This window comes from Mauremys reevesii, linkage group 11 (genome assembly GCF_016161935.1).
Source record: "Mauremys reevesii isolate NIE-2019 linkage group 11, ASM1616193v1, whole genome shotgun sequence".
Classification (NCBI taxonomy): domain Eukaryota; kingdom Metazoa; phylum Chordata; order Testudines; family Geoemydidae; genus Mauremys; species Mauremys reevesii.
In genome coordinates, this window is record NC_052633.1 from 29113697 (window position 1) to 29135130 (window position 21434).

The following is a 21434-nucleotide window of genomic DNA, read 5'->3' on the forward strand; positions in this document are numbered from 1 at the left end:
TGTAGAATCTAGCTGAATTACAATGAAGGAATCTTACAACAATTAATAAGCTTCAGATTAAAGAATCTTACAACAATCAATAAGATTCAGATTCCACCTAAATATACACACACACACACACACACACACACACACACACACACACACACGTAGTTGTGGATGTTTGTAGTAGCTGATTGTGTTAGGAGAGGGTAGTTTGGTAAAGGGTGTATAAAGGGAGTGATGAAAGGGTGTCAGCCTGGGAGGACAGGATAAAGTTGTATGGTCTGGGGTATCTAACAGAATGTGTGTGTATGTGTGTTTACTAATATAAATAATACATTAGTTCTGACATCCTTGTGTATAAAAGGGCCTATAGAAAGGGTTATGATGTGCTGAATCACTTTAATCTTATGCAGTGTTAAACAGTGATTTAATGGATTGTGCATTGAGCTATGCTATTACTTCTAAAATTTTCTGTGGAAATATTTTAGAATATAAAGAGGGTCATCTTTAAAGTTCCTCTATCAAGGTTATGTAGAGGTCTTAGAATTTATGAGCCATAAATGAATGGTACATTAATTTGATTTTAAACATTAATACAAAATGAGTTTGTGGATTTACAGCTGATTTGACCCATTTTTAAACATAGCACGTGGGTAATTATGTTGTAACGGTACTGTCAAAAAGAAACCTACTGAATCGTGACCTTACTGGAGTCTGAGGATTAAAGATTTTTTATATTTGCTAATTTTCAGTCCTGTTTTCTGTCTTGAATCCCCTCCTCTGGCCTTCAAACAATCCCCAAGCTCATCGGGAGAAGCAAGCTCCCCACAGACCAGGACCCACCAACTCAAAGCGGAACCAGACCCTGCCAGAACAATGGATGTGAAACCTGCAGACATATCTCCAATGCTACAATGATTAACAACCCCCACAACACACCTTTCAAGATCCATGAGTCCTACCTCATCCAGTGCACTAAATGCCTCTATAGCAACTGGTGAAACCAGACAATCACTACACTCTCAAATGAACTCCCATAGGAAAATAATACAGAAACACCATATCACCTCTGGAATGAACACTTTTCACAAAGCCATCACTCTACAGCTGACCTCTCAGTCTTCATCCTCAAAATAAACTTGCACAACACTCACAAAAGACAAGCCTGGGAGCTTAAATTTATAACTTTGCAAGACCCTAAAAATCATGGACTCAATAGACACATAGGAACGGCCATACTGGGTCAGACCAAAGGTCCATCTAGTCTAGTATCCTGTCTTCCGACAGTGGCCACTGGCAGGTGCACTAGAAGCAGGGGCGGCTCTAGGCACCAGCGGGCCAAGCGCCCGCTTGGGGCGGCATCCTGGGGAGGGCGTCATTTGGCTCCGGTGGAGCTCCCGCCGGCATGCCTGCGGCAGGTCCACTGGAGCCGGGACAGCGGACCTGCGCAGTCATGCCTGCGGCGGGTCCCGTCTTCCCGCGGCTCGGTTGAGCTCCGCGGCGCGGCTGCGGCAGGTCCGCTCGTCCCGGGCTCCGGTGGACCTGCCGCAGGCATGCCGGCGGGAGCTCCACCGGAGCCAAATGACGCCCTCCCCAGGATGCCGGAGCCGCGGGAAGAGGGGACCCGCCGCGGGACTGGGGAAGGGCGGCGCAGCGCTCCGCGCTGCTTGGGGCAGCCTACTTTGTAGAGCCGCCCCTGACTAGAAGGAATGAACAGAACAGGTAATCATCAAGTGATCCATCCTCTGTTGCCCATTCCCAGCTTCTGGCAAACAAACAGAGGCTAGGGACACCATCCCTGTCCATTGTGGCTAATAGCCGTTGATGGACCTATCCTGCATGAACTTATCTAGTTCTTTTTTGAACCCTGTTCTAGTCTTGGCCTTAAAAACATCCTCTGGCAAGGAGTTCCACAGGTTGACTGTGCATTGTGTGAAAAATACTTCCTTTTGTTGTTTTAAACCTGATGCCTATTTATTTCATTTGGTGACCCCTAGTTCATGAATCCAAATACTGAATTTTGGCTAACTACAACAATATATAACCCACTAACAATGCCCCGTTCTTTCACCCTTATTATTGGAGGGGTGTTAATGGACCACTTCACCTTGAATGGTCCCTTGAAATATGTGTTAACTACGTATGCTAAAACAATCTGTTCCACCTTGTATATAGCTATGACACTGAGTACCTTTCCCAGCCCAGATGAAGAGCTCTGTGTAAGCTGAAAAGCTTCTTTCTCTCACCAACAGAATCTGGTCCAATAAAATATATTACCTAACCCACCTTGTGTCATTCCATCCAGTGGAGGTCAGAATCTAAGATACACTCTCTCACTTATTATTTAGAGGCTGACTGCCATTCCATTCAGGTAATTTACAGACATGAGTAGTGTCACGTTAAAAACTACCTTAAATTTTGCCTGTTCAGAGGTGATGCTTATGTTACCTAAGTGAGCCTGTACTGTACTCCCTCAAAATAATAACTGTTTTAATCATTCATATCTTTTATTACTGAAAAATAATAGGTTAATATATCCCAAAACCTTAATGAAAATACTACGGAGATATAAACAGCTATTCAAATGTGTTGAATTATTATCTGCATTGAAGTCATCTGTATTTAAGCAAGCCATGCAATTGGAGCTTTAAAGTAATGATTTGTCTCTTGAGAATTAGCATCACGTCTTTTAAAGACAAGGATAATCTGTTTAAAAAGCCTGGGTAATGCCCTCTAGTTCATCTCCCTTACCCATTATTTTTTTAAAAAGGCATCTTGTTGCAGAAAGTTCTTAACAAATTTGACACACTACTGTGTTTCCAAAAAAACCTAAAATAACTTGAAGGGAAAAGAATGTCTCATTACAATTTTGCTGCAGCAGAAACTCAATAGCAGTTACATTTTCTGAAACAAAACATATGTTCAAAGAACCTGTCAGCGAGTTAGAGTTGAAAAGCTGTTTACAAGAAGGTATTTCTGGTTTGCTCAGGAGCTTGCGTGTTTATAAAGCTGAACCTGCTTATTACAAACGTCAAATCTCCAGCTATGTATGCGTCGTGATCTGTCATTGTTGGGTAAAGAAATGCATAAGTTCATGTCAAAATGTTGCAGATTTACAAGTATTGTAATATCATTTTTCTACTGTTCTATTTTCGTATGGTGGACTAGAAGATTTTAGTCCATTGAATCTATCCAGAACACTATACATTTTTATGAAAACATATACAGAATTTCTAATGGATTCTAGGTGTCCCCCCCACCCCCGTTAACTGTCTAACACTATGCATTATGAATATATATCTTGTTCCCTATAGTGACTTTTCATAGGCTAGACTGTTGTGATGGTGCCATGAGGCCGAACAGCCATTTCCTAGTTGATATGTCTAATGTGTATGGAATATAAAGCATATGTGTATTGTTTTGAGGTGCACACAAACTGAATTTTCACTGAGTTTAAAAACTGAAAACTCCTTGTTTGCGACAGTGCTCACATGAGGTGGCACTTAAACATTAGAAGGATTTCAGCCATCATAATTTCTGTATCCTTAGAACATACTTTCCCTTGGAAAAATAAATTAAGAGGAAATTGTTACATAAATTTAAATAAGTTATGGCTACGTGCAGAGACAATTACTCTAAAAAGTAGGATATGAAACTTGTGGCAGACAGAGCTTTTTCCCATCCAAGGGTGTAGGATCACTTCCACAAGAGTTGGGGATGGCAACAGATCACATGTAACAGGGTTCAAAAAAGAACTTATACATTCATGGAGGATAGGTCCATCAATGCCTATTACCATCAATGCCTATTATGGGTTGGGATGGTGTCCCTAGCCTCTGTTTGCCAAGCTGGGAAACTTGATTACCTGTTCTGTTCATTCTCTCCAGAGCACCTGGCATTGGCCACTGTCGGAAGATAGGATACTGGGCTATATGGACCTTTGGCCTGACCCATTATGGCCATTCTTATGTGTAGCCACCTTATTAACTTAGCTGTGCTCAAAAATATTTGTAATAACAATTCACCCACCCTACTCCCAATAAATGAAATTAAAAAAAAACAAAACCCTGTGAGACATACTAGTGAAAGTGAGAGAAGCAATAGCTTGTAGCCAAGTTTTTTCAATAATGAGCAGTGGGTTTATTTTTTTTTCTTTTTTTCTTTTTTGTGCTTCGGTTTTTGGGTGCTCAGTGTGAAAAGGACTGGATTTTCAGGAAGTGATGAACATGCACCCTCTGAAAAATCAGTTCTCTTTCAGATGCCTCAAGATAGACATTCAAAAACTCGGGCACCCATCACTACTCGCTATTGAAAATCTTGGCCTGCTTGTCTACTTTACATTTCTTTCTTTGTAATGCATTCAAATACCACTGAGTGCAGTAGGGAAAGGGGTCTATTATATTGATTTGTGCTTCTGTATGAATCCCCTTAACCACATTTCACATTCCAGGTCATCTTTGCATTTCTATCAATCTACTCCCTAAAGCAATGTGCACCTACATTTTTGGTGGCTGACTAATGGAGTGCTCTGTGCAGTGAAGCTAAGATATAGATATAACAAGTCAGCCACTTTCTCATCTGTAGGGATTTAAAGCATCCTGCTCCCAGAAAGCATATTAAGTGAAGCCATTCACATTTGTTCTGTCATCATAGGCACTTCCTTATTGCTACCAGCATTATAAATGGGACAACTGAAATCACCATTGGAGAGGTTTTCAAAAGCACAAATGTCAATTCAGCACCAAACCATCACTGAAAGGCCATGGGAATTAGGCACATAACGGCTAGTTGTGCCTTTTAGAAACCTTCCCTCATGACAGCAAATGCACTTCCACAAGACAAAATTGGATTAAAAGGTTAGAATGATTTAGGTGCCTAAACATGCAGAGAGGTGCCAAGTGGCATTTTCAAAAGCACTGAGGAGCCTCGCTATCATGCATCTTTAGGTGCATAAATCACTTAAAAATCTGTCTCTAAGTCCTATATTCATGGCACATCTACACTTAAAACGCTGCATTGGCACAGCAGCACCAATGCAGCACTTTAATGAAGACGCTCTAAGCCGACATGAGAGAGCTCTCCCGTCGGCTCAGTTAATCCACCTTCCCTAGAGGTGGTAGCTATGTCGATGGGAGAAGTTCTCCTGCAGCCATTGCACTGTCTACACAGGAGGTTAGGTTGGTATAACTATGTCATTCAGGGGTGTGGATTTTTCACACCCCTAAGCGACATAGTTCTACTGATATAGGTCTGTAGTGTAGACCAGACTTCAATCTAAACTCCCATTAAATCCCAGATTCAATTGATTAAGGAAAGCAGGATGTGATCTCTTTATATCAATTTTCCTCAAAACCACCCGTACCATGATAAATGCATGCATTTTGGGGCAAAGTAGGATTTCTATCAATTTTAGGAAGCAATACATTATGAACATGTCATAATTAGAGCAGCGCCAGGAACTTGCATTATTTATAGGCACAGAAACATTTCTAGTAATTTAACATCCAGGTGGTGTGTGTAATGCCAAATATAAACTAAATTATGGAATTGCTAAATTCCCAAAAGAAGCTCATGAGTCATAGCAACTGAGAAAATCTGGAAGAACTAATAGCTTCAGATATTTGCTAATTAAAGGAAAATGGCCAAGCAACAAATAATAAATTCATAATTAAAGTAACATTTCCACTTCATTGATAAAGTAAAACTCATTAGTAGGTGATAATGCAGAACACCTAATGGATATGACATAACTGCTTCCTCTCAAAATTAGTCATGGCTGAAGAGAGGAAGCGTTTGGATCTGGGTCTGGATTAAATTTAGGCAATGGTTTGAGGGCTGAATCAGAGTTAGGGTGAGACCAATGGGATCAACATCTTGTGAACCTGTTTAATGAGATCTCCCCCCCCCCACCACAAACACACAATTCTAAAAATCTCATCAGATCTGTGGTTCAAGAAATTTTACTAATTTTGGATTGACTTTCATGAGAATGTCCATTCTCATGAAGTTTTGGCCATGTCCAAAGTGTGTGTGAGGGGGATGCAATTTCTGGTTTTGGATTCAGCTTGGATCTGAAACTGTAGAAGCAGATTCAGAAGCAGCAGTTCAGATCAGAACCACCACCTCTGAACTTTGAAGGGATTAGATTGGAGGTTCCAGGTTTGGCCATCCCTATTCAAATTAAGCATAGTAAATTACTGTGAAGTGCATAATATCAGGATTTTTGGTGGGCAGAAAATTATTTTTCTTGGTACACTTTAATGCCACCCTTGAAGAGCTCTAAGGCTTTCTTGCATATTATGTTCTACACAATCACTGTCAATTAATCACGGATTACCTGTGCAAGAGGAGGAGGCAAAGATTAATTTGTCAAGCGAAATTCCATTCGTGGAGGATTTATAGTAAATGAAATGCACTTGAGTCCTGATGTTTCATTAAATTCAGCAGAAGGTAGAAATAATTTAAAAAAATTAAATATGCAAAGTAGGTGGAAGTAAAGACTAATGCCGAGTACTAAAGTTTACTGATTTGATTCAAAATTAATAGTTTTATTGATTTTTTTTGAGAATCCATAACTACTGTTCAATTTAAACAAATATTCTGAAAGAGATGGTACTTTCTCTAATATATAAACTCTCTCTAATACATAAATCCTTACTAGACTACATAGGAGAACAAAGCATCCCCTCCCAAATGATGCATGCTCACCTGAAGTTTCTCAGTCTCACCTGTGTCAGTAGCCAGTGAAACAACTCTCTCTCTCTCTGTGCAGACACAACATACACTTTTCTCCTAAAGCCTTGCCCTGAGGGCTGTGTTCAGACTTGACCTACTATACAGATGCCTCATCATCTTGTCATGGGACAGCAAGCAGTCATCAGTAGAGCTGGACAGGAAACTGTTTTTCCATCCTATGAAAAAATCTTTGAAATGAGAGACATTTCAAGTAGTTCAAATTCCTGCTCTACTTGAGTCGAACTCTACTCTACTTGAGGGAACTTTAACCCTGCCATGATCACTTGGAATGACCCAACAGACTTTTTGAAGATCCTCCCTGAACCTCTGAGTAGTTTTATCTGGGGGTCCAGTTTTGTTCACAGATGTGCCAATATTTGGGACATTTTGAGAATCAACGTTCCATCCTTATGCCCGTTAGAAGATACAACTCTTTACTGTGCCTTTAGCAGTAGGCTTAGCACTGAGCGTGGATAGTTGATGTTATTTCTGCAGCTGAACAATCTGTCAATAGAGTCTGTCAATTAACACTGGATGTTGACAATTCTTTTCCTCACATAAACTTGTTTTGAGCTGAAGTGTCTCATCAGGCTGAAGTTGTCCCATCATAACAGAGCAATAAATCAGTGTAAGCCTGTTAACCTAGAAGATCAGTCTGATTCATTGTTTATAGAAACATGTAAAATTGCAGTGTAGCAACAGAAACAAATGAAGTCAAGCACATATCTGAAGTTCATTCCCAAAGAGGAGAAACCCAGTTATCTATAGTCAGCTGCAAAAAAAGTAATCACTTCAAAGTGCTAATTAGCAAGGATGGGAGGCATCAAATAATAAATTTACCAGACAGCATGAATATTAACTCTATTGAGCAAGCCAAACACTCCTGGAAAACATACACTCCCAGGAATCTGGTAGTTGTATGTCCCCCAAATGGGTGAAGAAGGTAGAGAGAAAATTCAAAGTCTCATGAGTCACTGTAACATTAACTGCTGGAATCAGCCAAGACTGAGGCCTATCCTATGACAATGCTATTTCAGAGTCGCTAACACTCTGGATTTTGTCATGAAACTCACAGTATTTGCTGTTTTTTTTTTAAACAAAACCACAGCTCCTGAAGGCAAGGATTATGGGAGAATCTCAGCTCCCACCCCCTTTTTTTAAAGGCCTGAAAACATGTGACCCATGTCTATTCTGAAGTTTGAGAAACAGAAGGCAAATGAAAAGAACCTAAAGTGGATTAGTTATTTAAATCTCACGATTTGAAAGCAAGGTGTATGACTTTGAATGCTTGAGAACCAGGGTCGGCTCCAAGTCTTTTGCCGCCCCAAGCAAAAAAGTTTTCCCATGCACCCCCCTGGCCCCGCCCCAACTCCGCCCCTTCCCCACCCCATTCCAACCCCTTCCCCAAATCCCCAGCCCCGCCTCCTCCCCCGGGCATGCCGCATTTCCCCTCCTACCCTTCCCTCCCAGGAGCGGGTAGCATGCTCAGGGGAGGAGGCAGAGGTGAGCTGGGGGTGGGAGTGGTTCCTCTGCCCTCCCAAGGTTACTTCCTGCAGCCCTCCCCATGCCCCCCAACTGCTGCGGCCCACCTCTGCTCCACCTGCTCCCCTGAGCGTGCCGCCATCGCTCCGCTTCTCCTCTCTCCCTCCCTCCCAGGCTTGCCGCAAAACAGCTGATTCACACGATAAGCGGAGCGACGGCGTGCTCAGGGGAGAAGGGGGCAGTGGAGTGGAGGTGAGCTGGGGGGAGTGGTTCCTCTGCCCCCTCCTCCCGGGTTACTTCCTGCGGCCCTCCCTATGCCCCCCACTGCCACAGCTCACCTCCGCTCAGGGCCGGCTCCTGGCTTTTTGTTCCCCAAGCAAAAAAAAAAAAAAGGTGCCAGAGTGTTGCCCCTTGGAAAGTGCCACCCCAAGCACATGCCTGGAGCGCTGGTGCCTAGAGCCAGCCCTGTTGAGAATGGCAATGCTGCTGTCAGGCTTTAGAGCTCAAGTGGCTCAGCTCAGGAAAAGGACTTCTTTTTTTTTGTTGTTTTTGTTTTTTTTGCCACCCAGCACTCCTCTGTTTCAAAGCCTTATTATCTGGTTACTAAAAGGAAGAGAGACCACTCATGAGGGGAAATGAAAGGCAATTGGCTCAAAGTGCTAATTAGCAGGGATGGGAGAACCAAAAAAATCAATAACCCTACCTGACAAGACAAAACCACTTCTGCAAAAAGTCAGCTGTCAGGTACTGAAGTGGATGTGGAAATAATGAGAGACAAACACCCATTTGGCTAAATGCAGAGACTGCAACTTTAAGACTATTACCCACCTGGGGTAACCACCCCACAGTAGCCATCCGGTTCCAGTGCCACTCTCAATGGGAACCAATGGTCCTGGGAGACAACAGGTTTAAAAGGGTGTGTGACGGCCACGCCTCCTCTACACCCTCAGTCCTGCCAGGGAACCCTGACTGGAATCCAGAGTTCTGGCCTGCTCCCCTCCTCCACAGTGGACATAGGAGAGCTAAGATGAGAAAAGCCACAAGCTAAACAAGACAGACTATGTCTGCACTATGGACAAGAGGCAAGGGTTCAAACTACAGCACAGCAGATTTAGATTAAATCTCAGGGAAAACTTCCTGACAGTAGGGCAATGGAACAGACTGCCTAGGGAGGTTGTGGAAGTTCCTTCACTGGAGGTTTTCAAAAGGAGACTGGCTAGCCATCTGTCTTGGATGCTTTAGACACAACAAATCCTACGTCTTGGCAGGGGGGTAGACTAGATGACCCTTGTGGTCCCTTCTAACTCTATGATTCTATGAACTTGGGGTGAGATTCAAGCTAGTGTGAGTATAAATTGCAATGTAGTTGCAGTAACATAGGCAGCATTCATGGTAGCACAGCTTACCTGTTCTGAGTATGCACCCATGGAGTTCAGGTGGGCTTATAATCAGCAAATCTAAACCATTCTGCCACTGCCTGTGCTACTGCAGTTACGGCTTCCCCTGACACTCACCCTTTCTACGGCAAGAGGGAGGCCTTGGTGCATGTTATGTAGGGTGTGTCAGATGGCAGCCCCTTTTCCAGCTCCTCCAGATTGTCCTCCTAAAGCTCTGGCTGGATTCCCCCCACCCCTTGATCCATTCACACCATGTCCGTGGCCCCATACAGTCATGAGACCTCCTCATCAGCCTCCTCCAGGCACTGGCCAAGGTGACCATCCACCCTACCAGGAAGAAGAATCTGGACAGGAGCAGGCCTTTGCTACTTTGAGGTCTACTTCTAATTTCTCCTTAATTTAGGTATCCAAGCAGAGTTCCTCTGGGCAGTGTCTGCTGCCTCCCTCAATCCCTGGATGCCTTTGAGGAACAGTGGGCTCTGTCTGGGGTCCTATACTTGGTGTTCCTCTCTCGATCCCTGATTTTATCCCTGTAACCTTCATTCCCATCCCTGTTTTTTTTCATTTGTTTTCCTCCAGGTTTGATTGATGCCTGGGTTTGTGGCTCCTCCCCTTACAATTAGGGGGCAGGACCTTTAGTAAAGGGCAAGGTCACACCTGCCCCTCTGCAGTCCCTCAATAGGTGCACTGCTATTTATAGTTGATTAGCTTTGATCGAGATAGAGTGAGTATGTGTACATGACATGGGAATCACATCCCTAGCTTGGAGTGTAGATGTAACTGTAGAGCCACATCCCTTCACCATGAGTTTCAGTCCCAAGGCAGTCTAAGGGTCAGAGGGACCTCAACTGGACACTTTTCTATGCCATCAGCTGTAGTGGAACCCTCCCAGAATTATGACAATTCTAACTTAAATCCCAAATCTAGGCACCAGGTAGAAGGTAAAAAATCCCACAGGGTAGTTTGCCAGCTTTTCCATATGGAAAAAATCCCTTCTAAACCTCCAAACCAACAATTAACCCTGCCCCAGAGATCCAGCTACTAGAAAATGGGTGAAAAGGGTGGGGCTGAAACAGGGAATCCGTTCTGGCTATTCCCTAGCCAGCAAACTGTATCAGCCCTAATGGAAGTATTAGTAAGTGGGACAGGTCCTAGAACTCAATTCCTCAGTGCAGCATGTGACATACCCCCTCCCCCTGCTCTGAGCACAAAGAAGAAAGAGGGAAGAAGCACCCTCCACCTGCTGAAATCAAAGTGAGGAGGAGAGAAAGGAAAGAGAACAAAAGGAATACTGCTTCAGCTGCTGCTAGTTAAGATCTTTCCTTGCTGGACCTAGGAGGTGTCTGTACTGCGCCCAGCCCCATCAAAGATGTATCCCAGCTAGCAAGGTGAGCATTAGAGAGTATATATCCTAAATTGGGGTTGGGGTTAGAGAGAGAATTCAAAGTTTCTCAGTACCTTCATTCTGTTCAATCACTGGCTGGATTTGCCTCTGTAACTCAGCCACTTTGCACTAATCCTGTAACAGTTTTGCTGTCCTTGTGTTTCTTTTCAGTGCCTAGAAACTATGGTGACTGATGTGAAATAAATACCTATGTGAAATAGTTTTGGATATTGAAGTGGAAGCAACTCACTGTTGTCAGTGTCAGAGGGAAAAAAAAATTCTGTTAAATTTCTACTCTTCTGAACCCTCTCCCCAAACAAAGCAATTACAAAAGATCACAGCAAATGACATCTTATTTACCACTGGAGAGGCAGGGGAAAGAGACCTGCAAAGGGAGAGAGACTCTGTCTCTGTTCTGAGTGCAGTCTAAATGCAGAGGTTTGTAGGGGCAGGTAAAGGAGGGGTCAGGGAGTGCAGCCACATCAGTGGTTAGGCAGGAATATAGAATGAATCCCACACTATCTATACTGAGGTGAGTCTGTGTGCTCAGCTGCATGGCCAGAAGAATGGTTAGTGTGGGTGGCTGTACTTAAGTAAGAGTCAGACCAAGGTCAGTTGCTACAGTCATCTCATCTTACTTGGGAGCTTATTATACTTATATCTGTGATGCGTGTTAAATCTCTTCTGACTGCGTAATGGAGGGGAAAGGGATAGTGTGTGCATCACTTTGACTGAAATTTGTAATTAAGCAGCAACAAAAAAGAGAAATCTCTTCCTCTGCTTGTTCATTTGTTGCTTCCCATCTTCTAACAATTCCCATTCACTCCTATTGGGGAATCTCGCCATCCTCGTAGGTTTCTCTTTGCTTACAATCTCATGAAATGTATAGACACTCAGACCAGACTCTGGGATGTGTGTATCTCTTGATAGATGTATGCATTCATCTATTTTCCTTTGTTTTCCTGCTTTTGTGATGCAGCTGCTGCTGCTTCCCTCAGTCCCCTGCCCATCAGACTTCAAATTTCTTTCCCCAGTGTTTCCATTATAAGATTCTTTTCTGAATGTGAACATCAACCTTGTCCCCTGAATCTGTGCTCATGAGTTGAATTCTGCCACCCTTTAAACAGATTCTTTTGTGAGACTGATTAAAGGCATTCCAACTCCCTCTCTCTTCTCAGTCTCTAAGCCTTTGATAAGGGGAGGGGGAGAAAGGGCTCCTCACTTTGGTGTTCTGGTTTCAGTCTCTACTCCCACTCTCTCCCACTGTCTTCTTTGGATCCTTCTGAAAGCAGGAGAGGAAATGCCTCTAAATATTCTGTTTCAGAACTTAGTCCACACATTTCTTTATTCCTTTTGAAAATCTCTTGAAGATAATTGTCAGACACTGGCCCCAGGCTTTTCACCAATGTACACACACACTGCAAAAACCACAACAATAAACATTCAGGGTAAGGTCAGCAGGCAGTGCCATCTCATTTTTGGATTGACCTTACCTTTTAGCAGAGCTGTGTTTAGTATTTAAACATGTAAAAAGCTAAAATTTCCCAGCAGTTAGTGGCCTTATTCTGAACTCTTGGTTGAGATCTTTTAATTATAGGCTTGAGCACATAAAATATGAGATGAAGAGCAAGTGTGTTAGATCAGTGGTAGTGAGCACAAGCCACAGAAAGCACAGCAGGTTAAAAAAAATGACTGGCTTGTTACAGTTCATGAAAGTAGAGGGAAGCTAGCAGGTCTGCTTTGCACTGCTCATCTTCCTCTAAATAACAAAAGCATAGTCCATGAGTTGTAATGTAATATTGAGAAATATGAGTTTCTCCCAAGACACTTCAAAATTACAATGAAAAAAGAAGCAATTTGTTTAGGATCCTTCCTTGTCAGTTGCCGAAGTATTTGCATTTCACCTGCTGGAGGCGGGGGAGAGTCAGTAGCAGCATATCCTTGGGTAAGTTGCTAAAAAACAACTTTTTAAAGTAAATAGTTTATAAAGCACTGTAGAAAAACATGAAGACAAGATTAACCTTTTCCCCTTGACACATACCTATTGTAATACTTTAGCACCCCTGAAGTTAGAGATGATAGTGCCAGAAATTGGAACAAATTTTTCTCTTGAGCAAATGAAAGGAATAGAATGTAATTGCCTTTGGTTACAGAGCAGGAAAACCAGAAGTGGCATAAAGCAAGTATTCACAAAAGTGACAGACTGACTGAACCATCTGAGAATTGTTTTCCTTTTCCTTTTTGGATGAGGCAAGAAATCTCCAAATTCTTAAAGATAGTAGCTAAATTTATCTAACATTAAACACATAGAAACTCATTAAGCACAACCTTGCAACTTGCATAGTTATTCACATTTGTGTGAAGTGGATGTGAAAAGCTACAAAGTAAGAACAAAAGTGCTTTATACCCACTTTGCACAGGTGTAAATGACAATACCATGAGCAAGGCAGTGGAGGATGCTTGTTGACATCTCAGTTACTTAACTTTGTTTCCTTCAGGTGCTTGAATGTGGCAAGTGACAAAATAGCAGAATCCAAAAGGTAAGAGTCACACTTCAAGCTTGTGAAAGGGAGACCTTGTAAAATATTATAAAAAGGAATTTCAACCTAACTTCAGAACATACCACTTAAAGGGTGTTTTATCAGAAATTATGATATTTTTAGTTAGTCCATTTCAACAAAATCCAGGTTCTCTGTGTCCTTTTAAATCCTTCATGAGATCCTCTTAACCTTCTGTATTCTTAGAAAAGTCTTTCTTTGAATTATGGTCTCCCCTCTCTTCTCTTTTCTTCCTTAATTTTCTCTTTTATATTAATTCTCCTTCCCCCCTCTTTTTACTCTCCATTCCTTCTGCTGATTTGTCTGTAATTTTATGATTTCCCCTTTTCCATTCTGTAGTTAGTCTGCAAGCATATTTTCTTGCTTTCTTTGGATCTACATAGGAGACTCCCAGACCCTTTAAAAATATACCTGAAATTGTACATGTACTCTAGCTTTAAAAAACAAACAGTAGATCTTACAGTATTTTGATATGTCACATCATATTACCAATGACTTGTGAAGCAAATACTTATGCTAGGCTGGCCGTCAAGCAAGATTTCTTCAACAGCTTGTGATGCCAAGACCTTTTCTCTAGAAGTGAGAGATTTGCTAGTAAATAGAGAGAACTGGCAAAGTGGGCTTTCCTACTGGCGAATGCACCTCTTGGTGGGAGGGGGAAAGACATGCATGTGCACTAATCAAGATGGAGCATTTCCAAGATCTCCATGTTTTTGCTTAAAATTAAAGTATAACACTTGCATGGACATCCTTACCTAAACATACAGTTTACGTGGTCATTTATAGTAGTCCAAAGTCCTTTACTTTAGAGGTTGAAACACCTTCTCAAAAACTAAAGGGAACATCCACTGCCTGGCCTAGATAATAGGTAAATAAGGAAATTCTACCATTAGGCCATGGAGAAGTTTTATAAAAGCTACTCCATATCAGAGGTGAAAATAGGAAGACCTGCAGAGGGACCTTTTAGGCAGACAGTTTTCAAACAGGAAAACTATAATTTGAAGTCTTTAAATCGTGATTTGAGGAATTCAGTAACTCAGCCAGAGGTTAGGTGTCTATTGCAGGAGTGGGTGGGAGAGATTCTGTGGCCTGCAATGTGCAGGAGATCAGAATAGGTGATCATGATGGAATTAAAGTTTGGTATTAAAGTCTATAAGGAAGAAGGAGTGGGGGGGGGGAAATCATCAAATAAATATTAACTATGAACTATTTACTCAGTTCTAACGGTGACTAGTGGCTCTGACAATAGTTGGTCACCTGAGTTTATGATGGCTTTGAAAATGTTGCTACATTGATACGATGTACTTTAACTCATCTCTCCTAATGTACCAGTCAAATTCTGAAATGTTACAGCAGTGTAAATCTGCCCTTGTATTTTACCATTCTGTTCATTTCCCCCCCCCCCCCCCGGCTTTTTCACTTTTTATATTTGAAGATGTATGAGGAAGACACAATAAACAATCAAATTGCCTTAATTCAGCTTTAATCATTAGGCTTTTTGATGTCTGTTCCTACATTATGGCTTCTCTTTTAGAATTATTATGACTCCTGTTTATAGACCATATTATAGAATGTTTTGTAAGCCACTAAATACAGCAATCAGCTATTATAGTCACGTACCATGCAGGAATAAATGCCTTTTTTTTCTTTAATTCTGTTCCCTAGTTATCTATTTCAAAAGCATCGTCATCACTTACACGTGGTCAAAGTTAATGACTGTTGCTTGAAATCTTTCTTGGAGCATATGGTAATTGGATGCACAATTTACTGGAACTGTGTTTTCCCGTTTTTACACATTAGACAAGATCACTTCATTAGCACTTCGATTTCTATTATAAGTTCATCATGCAGGATAGCAGAAATACAGTGTTAATATTGCCTTGCATCTTATGATTTTTCATTAATATTTAAACGTTATAGGTTCAGTCTGAAGTCCTTAATGAGGAAAAACTGGTTGGCTTGATTGGTCTTTGTTAAATACATTAAAATACATGTGCTAAATATTGTATATTCAGTCAAAAACATGATTTAGACTATTGGAAATGAAAGTTTCCATATTTCATTACTAGGTTACTTATTTGGCTCTATTACTGGTCAGTAGGAATAAAAAGTAAGTTAACACCCTTATGAGCTGGTGGTCTCAGTTTAGTTTTCAGTAGACAGGTTGGCATCACACAGAAACCATCATCATAACTAGAAACAGCTATTCTCAGCACATAGGATAAGTATGGAATGAGTGTAAGAGTACAAGTATCCTCTCACCCCTAAAGGTGGCCCCTATGGGTTGGAAATGAGACTAATGGGACAACCTTCTGCAGAAGGTTTTTTGGCCACTTCCTGCAGTAACCCTGCTCATGGACAAAGTGGAAACTTCAGTTTCGAGTGCCAACTGTAGGATGTACAAAGAAAGCTGAAGGAAGTTTATCAAGTCTCCGATTAGCTCAGCTAGGAAGTATTTGCCTTTTGGCTTGTGTGATACAATTATTGCCTAAAAATCAAGAGGACCATATTTTTAAGAGCTTATCTGCAATAATATGCAGTGGGAGCGCTAGCCATGCTGTCTAGCAGTTATAGGCAGTATTGTTGTAGTTGTGTTTGTCCCAGGACATTATAGAGACAAGGTGGGTGAGGTAATATCTTTTATTGGACCAACTTCTGTTGGAGAGAGAGACAAGCTTTCCAGCTTAAATGGAGCTCTTCTTCTGGACTGCTGGGAAATATACCGAAAGCATCACAGCTAAAAACAAGGTGGAATAGATTGTTTAGCCTACATAGTTAACAACATATTTCAATGGACCATTCAAGGTGAAGTGGCCTGTTAACACTACTCCAATCACAGGGGCAAAGGTTGGGGGGAGGAGGAGAAAGCTGGTGGGGGACATTTGAATGGTTTATACATTGTTGTAATAAGCCATAAATCCAGTGTCTCTAGTCAGTCAATGATTTTTCAGTGTCTAGCAAAGTTATGAATTTAAGCGCCTATGCTCATCTTTTGAAGGTGTTGTGCAGGTTTCCTTTGAGGATGAGGACTGAGACGTCAGATATAGAATGATCGTTTTCTGTGGGTGAATACTTTTCAGATCATATGATGTTTTGTCTTTTACCATTTTTCTGGGTTAGTAACTTTTCTAGATACTAAAACCAAGTGTCTCTCTCTCTCACCAACAGAAGTTGGGCCAGTACTTGTATCTGCCCACTGCTTGACTAGACAAGGTGCAAGACTAGAAAACACAGTCAGTCTTGCATCTTTCTGAGTTCTAAATTCAATCTAGAAAATAATGGAATTGATCATCATTTTTTATAACAGATGAAGTCTGAGGAGATAGAGAAACTGTTATCATGCAGCATCCTTGATAATGGACAAGGAAAAAGACATGACACAAGACCACTGCACCAGATACATGCCACTTTGTTTACTGGAAAACAAAAGTATGTGTGTGGGGGATTTTTTTAAATTGTTTTAGTTTGTTTGTTTTAAAATCTGTGTAAACCTTCTTCACGTGTGATGTATTTAGCACAGTTTGACCCAGAAGCCTTTTTGAAAACATCATGTGGTATCAAGCCTTTCAGAGTTGTAGAGGCAACCAGAGCACGAGAGTTCTCTTAAAGGCCGTGACACTGATTTAAAGTTTTAAGGTCCAATGTGGGGCGTCAAAATTTGAAAAACTCAAGTGTTGGCCCAGGCCTGAGCTAAAGCAACTCACTTGCATGACTACAGGCATGTTTTATAGCTGTCTTCCAGCAGTTCTAGGAAGACGGGGGTGGGGAGTTTTTCTGCTATCTACTCTAATAGTATATTTTTATGCAAATTTTTTTTGCCATATTTATAAATGTCTCAGGGAGGTTGATATTGACTAAATCTTATATTACAAAGTATGGTACAGTGTATTGACCAATTCTTGTAAATTGCTTGGTATGTTGTTTGTGTGCCAGTAGCTGGAGCAATCTGTTCCATCCAATTCTGTGTATGAACCATGATTCCCTGATCCCTACTCCAGAGTATCCAGTCATTACTAGTTTTGCCTATCTGTGACTGCCTATCAGTATGCCTCTGACTGCTCCCAATAATTTTTATTCTAGGAAGTATTACTCTGTGCACCATCTGTTCACTGTCAAGGCTGAAGTCATAAGTTTTACTTCCTGTTTAATGGGGAAAGAATAGAGCTAAATTAATCTGGAGAAAAAGATGCACTTGCTGCAATGTCATCCAGATCCTGACTGTTTTCTTAGTCTCTCTCTTTGTGACCCCTGTGTTGCCCTGTCCATATATACTGCAAGATGATGTGTAACATAATGAATGGAACACGATTACACAGAATTCTTGGTGCTGCTGCAAAGCAAAAATTCAACAACTTTAATGTACAGACACCATTTACTAAATAGAAAATGTGGGTTTTCAAATGTCCCTTTCAGTGGGGTTTTCTAGAGAGTGGATAGGCCACAGATATAAGACAGCTATACAGTGCAACCTTAAAGTGGCTTACCTAAAATTCCACATTTATCTGCGCACCATTTTCTTGAACGAAGCTGGGATATATGCGTGCAAATGCCCACTTAAATATATAGAGAGAGCATACTCCTAAATGACTAGACAATCATCAGACTAAATTATTACAATAGTCCCTTCGGGCCTTGGAGTCTATGAATAAATTTTGTTGACACAATTTAGATCAGTGGTGGGCAACCTGCAGCCCACGGGCCACATGTGGCCTATCAGGGTAATCCGCTGGTGGGCCATGAGACAGTTTGTTTACATTGACCATCCATAGGCACGGCCACCCTCAGCTCCCAGTGGCTACGGTTTGTGGTTCCTGGCCAATGGAACCTGCGGGAAGCAGCGCGGGTTACAGGGACGTGTTGGCCACCACTTCCCACAGTTCCCATTGGCTGGGAACAGCGAACCGTGGCCACTGGGAGCAGAGGGCGGCCGTGCCTATGGATGGTCAATGTAAACAAACTGTCTCGCTGCTCGCCAGTGGATTACCCTGACATATGGCCCGCAGGTTGCGCACCACTGATTTAGATGGCCAGTGACGGAAAAGGCTATCTTTATAACCTTCAGTTTTTATATGGAGTTTGCCCCCCTCCTGATAAACCAACTCCCTAGTAGTGTTTAACATGGGTGATTAAGCTTATTCCTGCATCAATGTATTGCTTCTGATGGTTCCAAGTCCGCTTTAGTATGTCATATCCCATGTTTTTTAATTAATTCATAGCCTCTAATATTTCTAAGTTTTGTATTTCATTCATCTAGATTTGGCCAAGCAGAACAGCTTGCACACGGTCTATTTGAAAATCTGGGCCCCAAGCTAGTAATCAGAGCCTTAATTTGTACATCTAGCTGGTAGCTCTGTCCACTTCTCATTTTCATGGCCTGTGGGTTTGGACATGGAAAAGGCAAAAGGAGACTTCAGTGTGGTTTTCCATGAGTATTGTTTGTCCTGATATCTCATTTATACCCATAGTAGTAGTAGTAGTAGCTTTGGCATAGGTCCCATGAAAAAATCTGAAGTAGAAAATGCAAATCAATCCTATTTAATAATTTTGAACACTGTAAACAAGCCAGCAAGTAACGATGCCATTTACCCAGGAATGTCAATGCCACTCAAAAGACTAGTGCTAATTTGATAGTACTCTCAGAATACAAATTATTTTCTTGCCCTGTGGTAGTTACAGGATTTTAAAATGTAAAGCCTACTATAAATAGCTAATGATTAGGCTACTAGTTCTAAAATGTCTGTTAAAAGATACAACACTCATAAGAAGCTGAACAACTCAGCTGATAGGATAACACCACCTTTTACACCTAGGCATTAGTTTGATTTCAGCTCGAGTTAGTAGTGGCTGAAAGCTCTTACTTTCTGATGGCTGTTAAGTGCCTTTGTGAAATGTTTGTGGTTTCACTCCAGTTCTCTAGTAGACAGATGAAATAAAAATACCATTGGGACTGGTTGAACGTTTATTGACTGCACAGAGTCTCCAGGGTTTGAATGGGCATGGGAACTCCCATAGACTTCAAAGAGACAAGGATTTCACTTCCTATCTTTTTAGATTAACTCCTTCTTGAGTCAGGGTATATGCATAATAATAGGACACTATGCTGAAGCTTGCACTGCAGCTGCCTGAACTGTCCATTTTCTGAAAATAAAAATGCCTTCAATCTCAAGGACTCTTAATCGGGCACCAAACTGGGTCTGGTATTGATCTCGCATGGTGTAAATCAAAGGTAACTCTATTGAGGACAGTGCGATTAAATCATTTTAAAACTAATGTAATTTGGAGTTAGGGACAGATTACATATCAATAAATTAAGGATAAACAAAACATGAAAAATGTTGTAATTAATAAGAACAAAAGAATGGCCATAGTGGTCAGATCAATGGTACATCTATCTGATCTTCCAACAGCAACCAGTGTCAGAGACTTTAGAAGGAGTGAACAGAAGAGAGCAATTTATTGAGACATCCAGCCCCAGCTTCTAGAAGTCAGAGGTTTAGGTCCCCGACCATCTTGGCTTAAGAGCCATTGATGGACTGAATCTCCCTGAACTTGTCTAACTGGGTTAAAAAAAAGAATTAAACTTTTGGTATTCACAACACCCCAACAATGAGTGCCACAGGTTGACTGTGTGGAAAAAGTGCTTCCTTTTGTTTGATTTAAACCTGCTGTCAATTAATTTCATTGAGTGACCCACAGTTTGTGTTATGTGAAATGGTAAATCACACTTCCTTATTCACTCACTCCATGCCATTCATAATTTTATAGCTCTCTATCATATCCTCTGTCAGTCATCTCTTTTTTCAGTCTTTTTAATCTCTCCACATATGGAAGCTGTTCCATACCCTTAATCTTTTTTTCCCTTCTCTGTACTTTTTCCAATTCTGCACACAATATTCAAGGTGTGGGTGTATCATTGATTTATATGGTAGCATTATGATATTTTCTGTTTCATTATCTATCCCTTTCCTCCTGGTTCCTAACATTCTGTTAGCTTTTTTGACTGCTGCTGCATATTGACGTGTTTTCAGGGGAACAATCCACAATGACTCCAAGATCTCTTTGGGAATGGCAACAGCTAATTTAGATCCCATCATCTTGTATGTATAGTTGGGATTATGTTTTCTAACATGCATTACTTTGCATTTATCAACGGCGGTGTGTCCCGGAGCAGAAGGACCCCCCACCGCTAAATTACCACCGCAGCGGGGGGCCCGGGCTGCCAAGGACCCCAGGCCCTCTGAATCCTCTGGGCGGCCCTGCCAGCCAGACACCCAGAAAATAATTCTCTGTAATAACTCAGATCCCACCCCATCTGACGTCTCATCACAAGCCATTGGGCATATTTACCGCTATCAGTCAAAGATGAATTCATTGCCAAAATTAGACTATCCCATTATACCATCCCCTCCATAAACTTATCAAGCTTAGTCTTGAAGCCAGATATGTCTTTTGCCCCCACTTCTCCCTTGGAAGGCTGTTCCAGAACTTTACACCTCTGATGGTTAGAAACCTTCATCTAATTTCAAGTCTAAACTTCCTGATAGCCAGTTTATATCCATTTGTTCTTGTGTCCACATTGGTACTGAGCTTAAATAATTCCTCTCCCTCCCTGGTATTTATTCCTCTGATATATTGATAGAGAGCAATATATCTCCCCTCAGCCTTCTTTTGGTTAGGCTAAACAAGCCAAGCTCTTTGAGTCTCCTTTCATATGACAGATAATCCATTCCTTTGATCATCTTAGGCCTGGTCTACACTAGGACTTTAATTCGAATTTAGCAGCGTTAATTCGAATTAACCGCGCACCCGTCCACACCAGGAAGCCATTTAATTCGACATAGAGGGCTCTTTAGTTCGAATTCTGTACTCCTCCCCGACGAGGGTAGTAGCACT

At 41.5% G+C, this 21434-nt stretch overlaps 1 long non-coding RNA gene across 1 annotated transcript; it reads left to right on the forward strand.

The window, feature by feature from the left end:
* Nucleotides 1–10799: 10799 nt before the first annotated feature.
* LOC120374288 lies at nucleotides 10800–17061 on the forward strand. The gene is made up of 3 exons (XR_005585987.1): nucleotides 10800–10987; nucleotides 13482–13523; nucleotides 16849–17061. It is a non-coding gene; the product is annotated as an uncharacterized LOC120374288 (long non-coding RNA).
* The last annotated feature ends 4373 nt before the right edge of the window (nucleotides 17062–21434 follow it).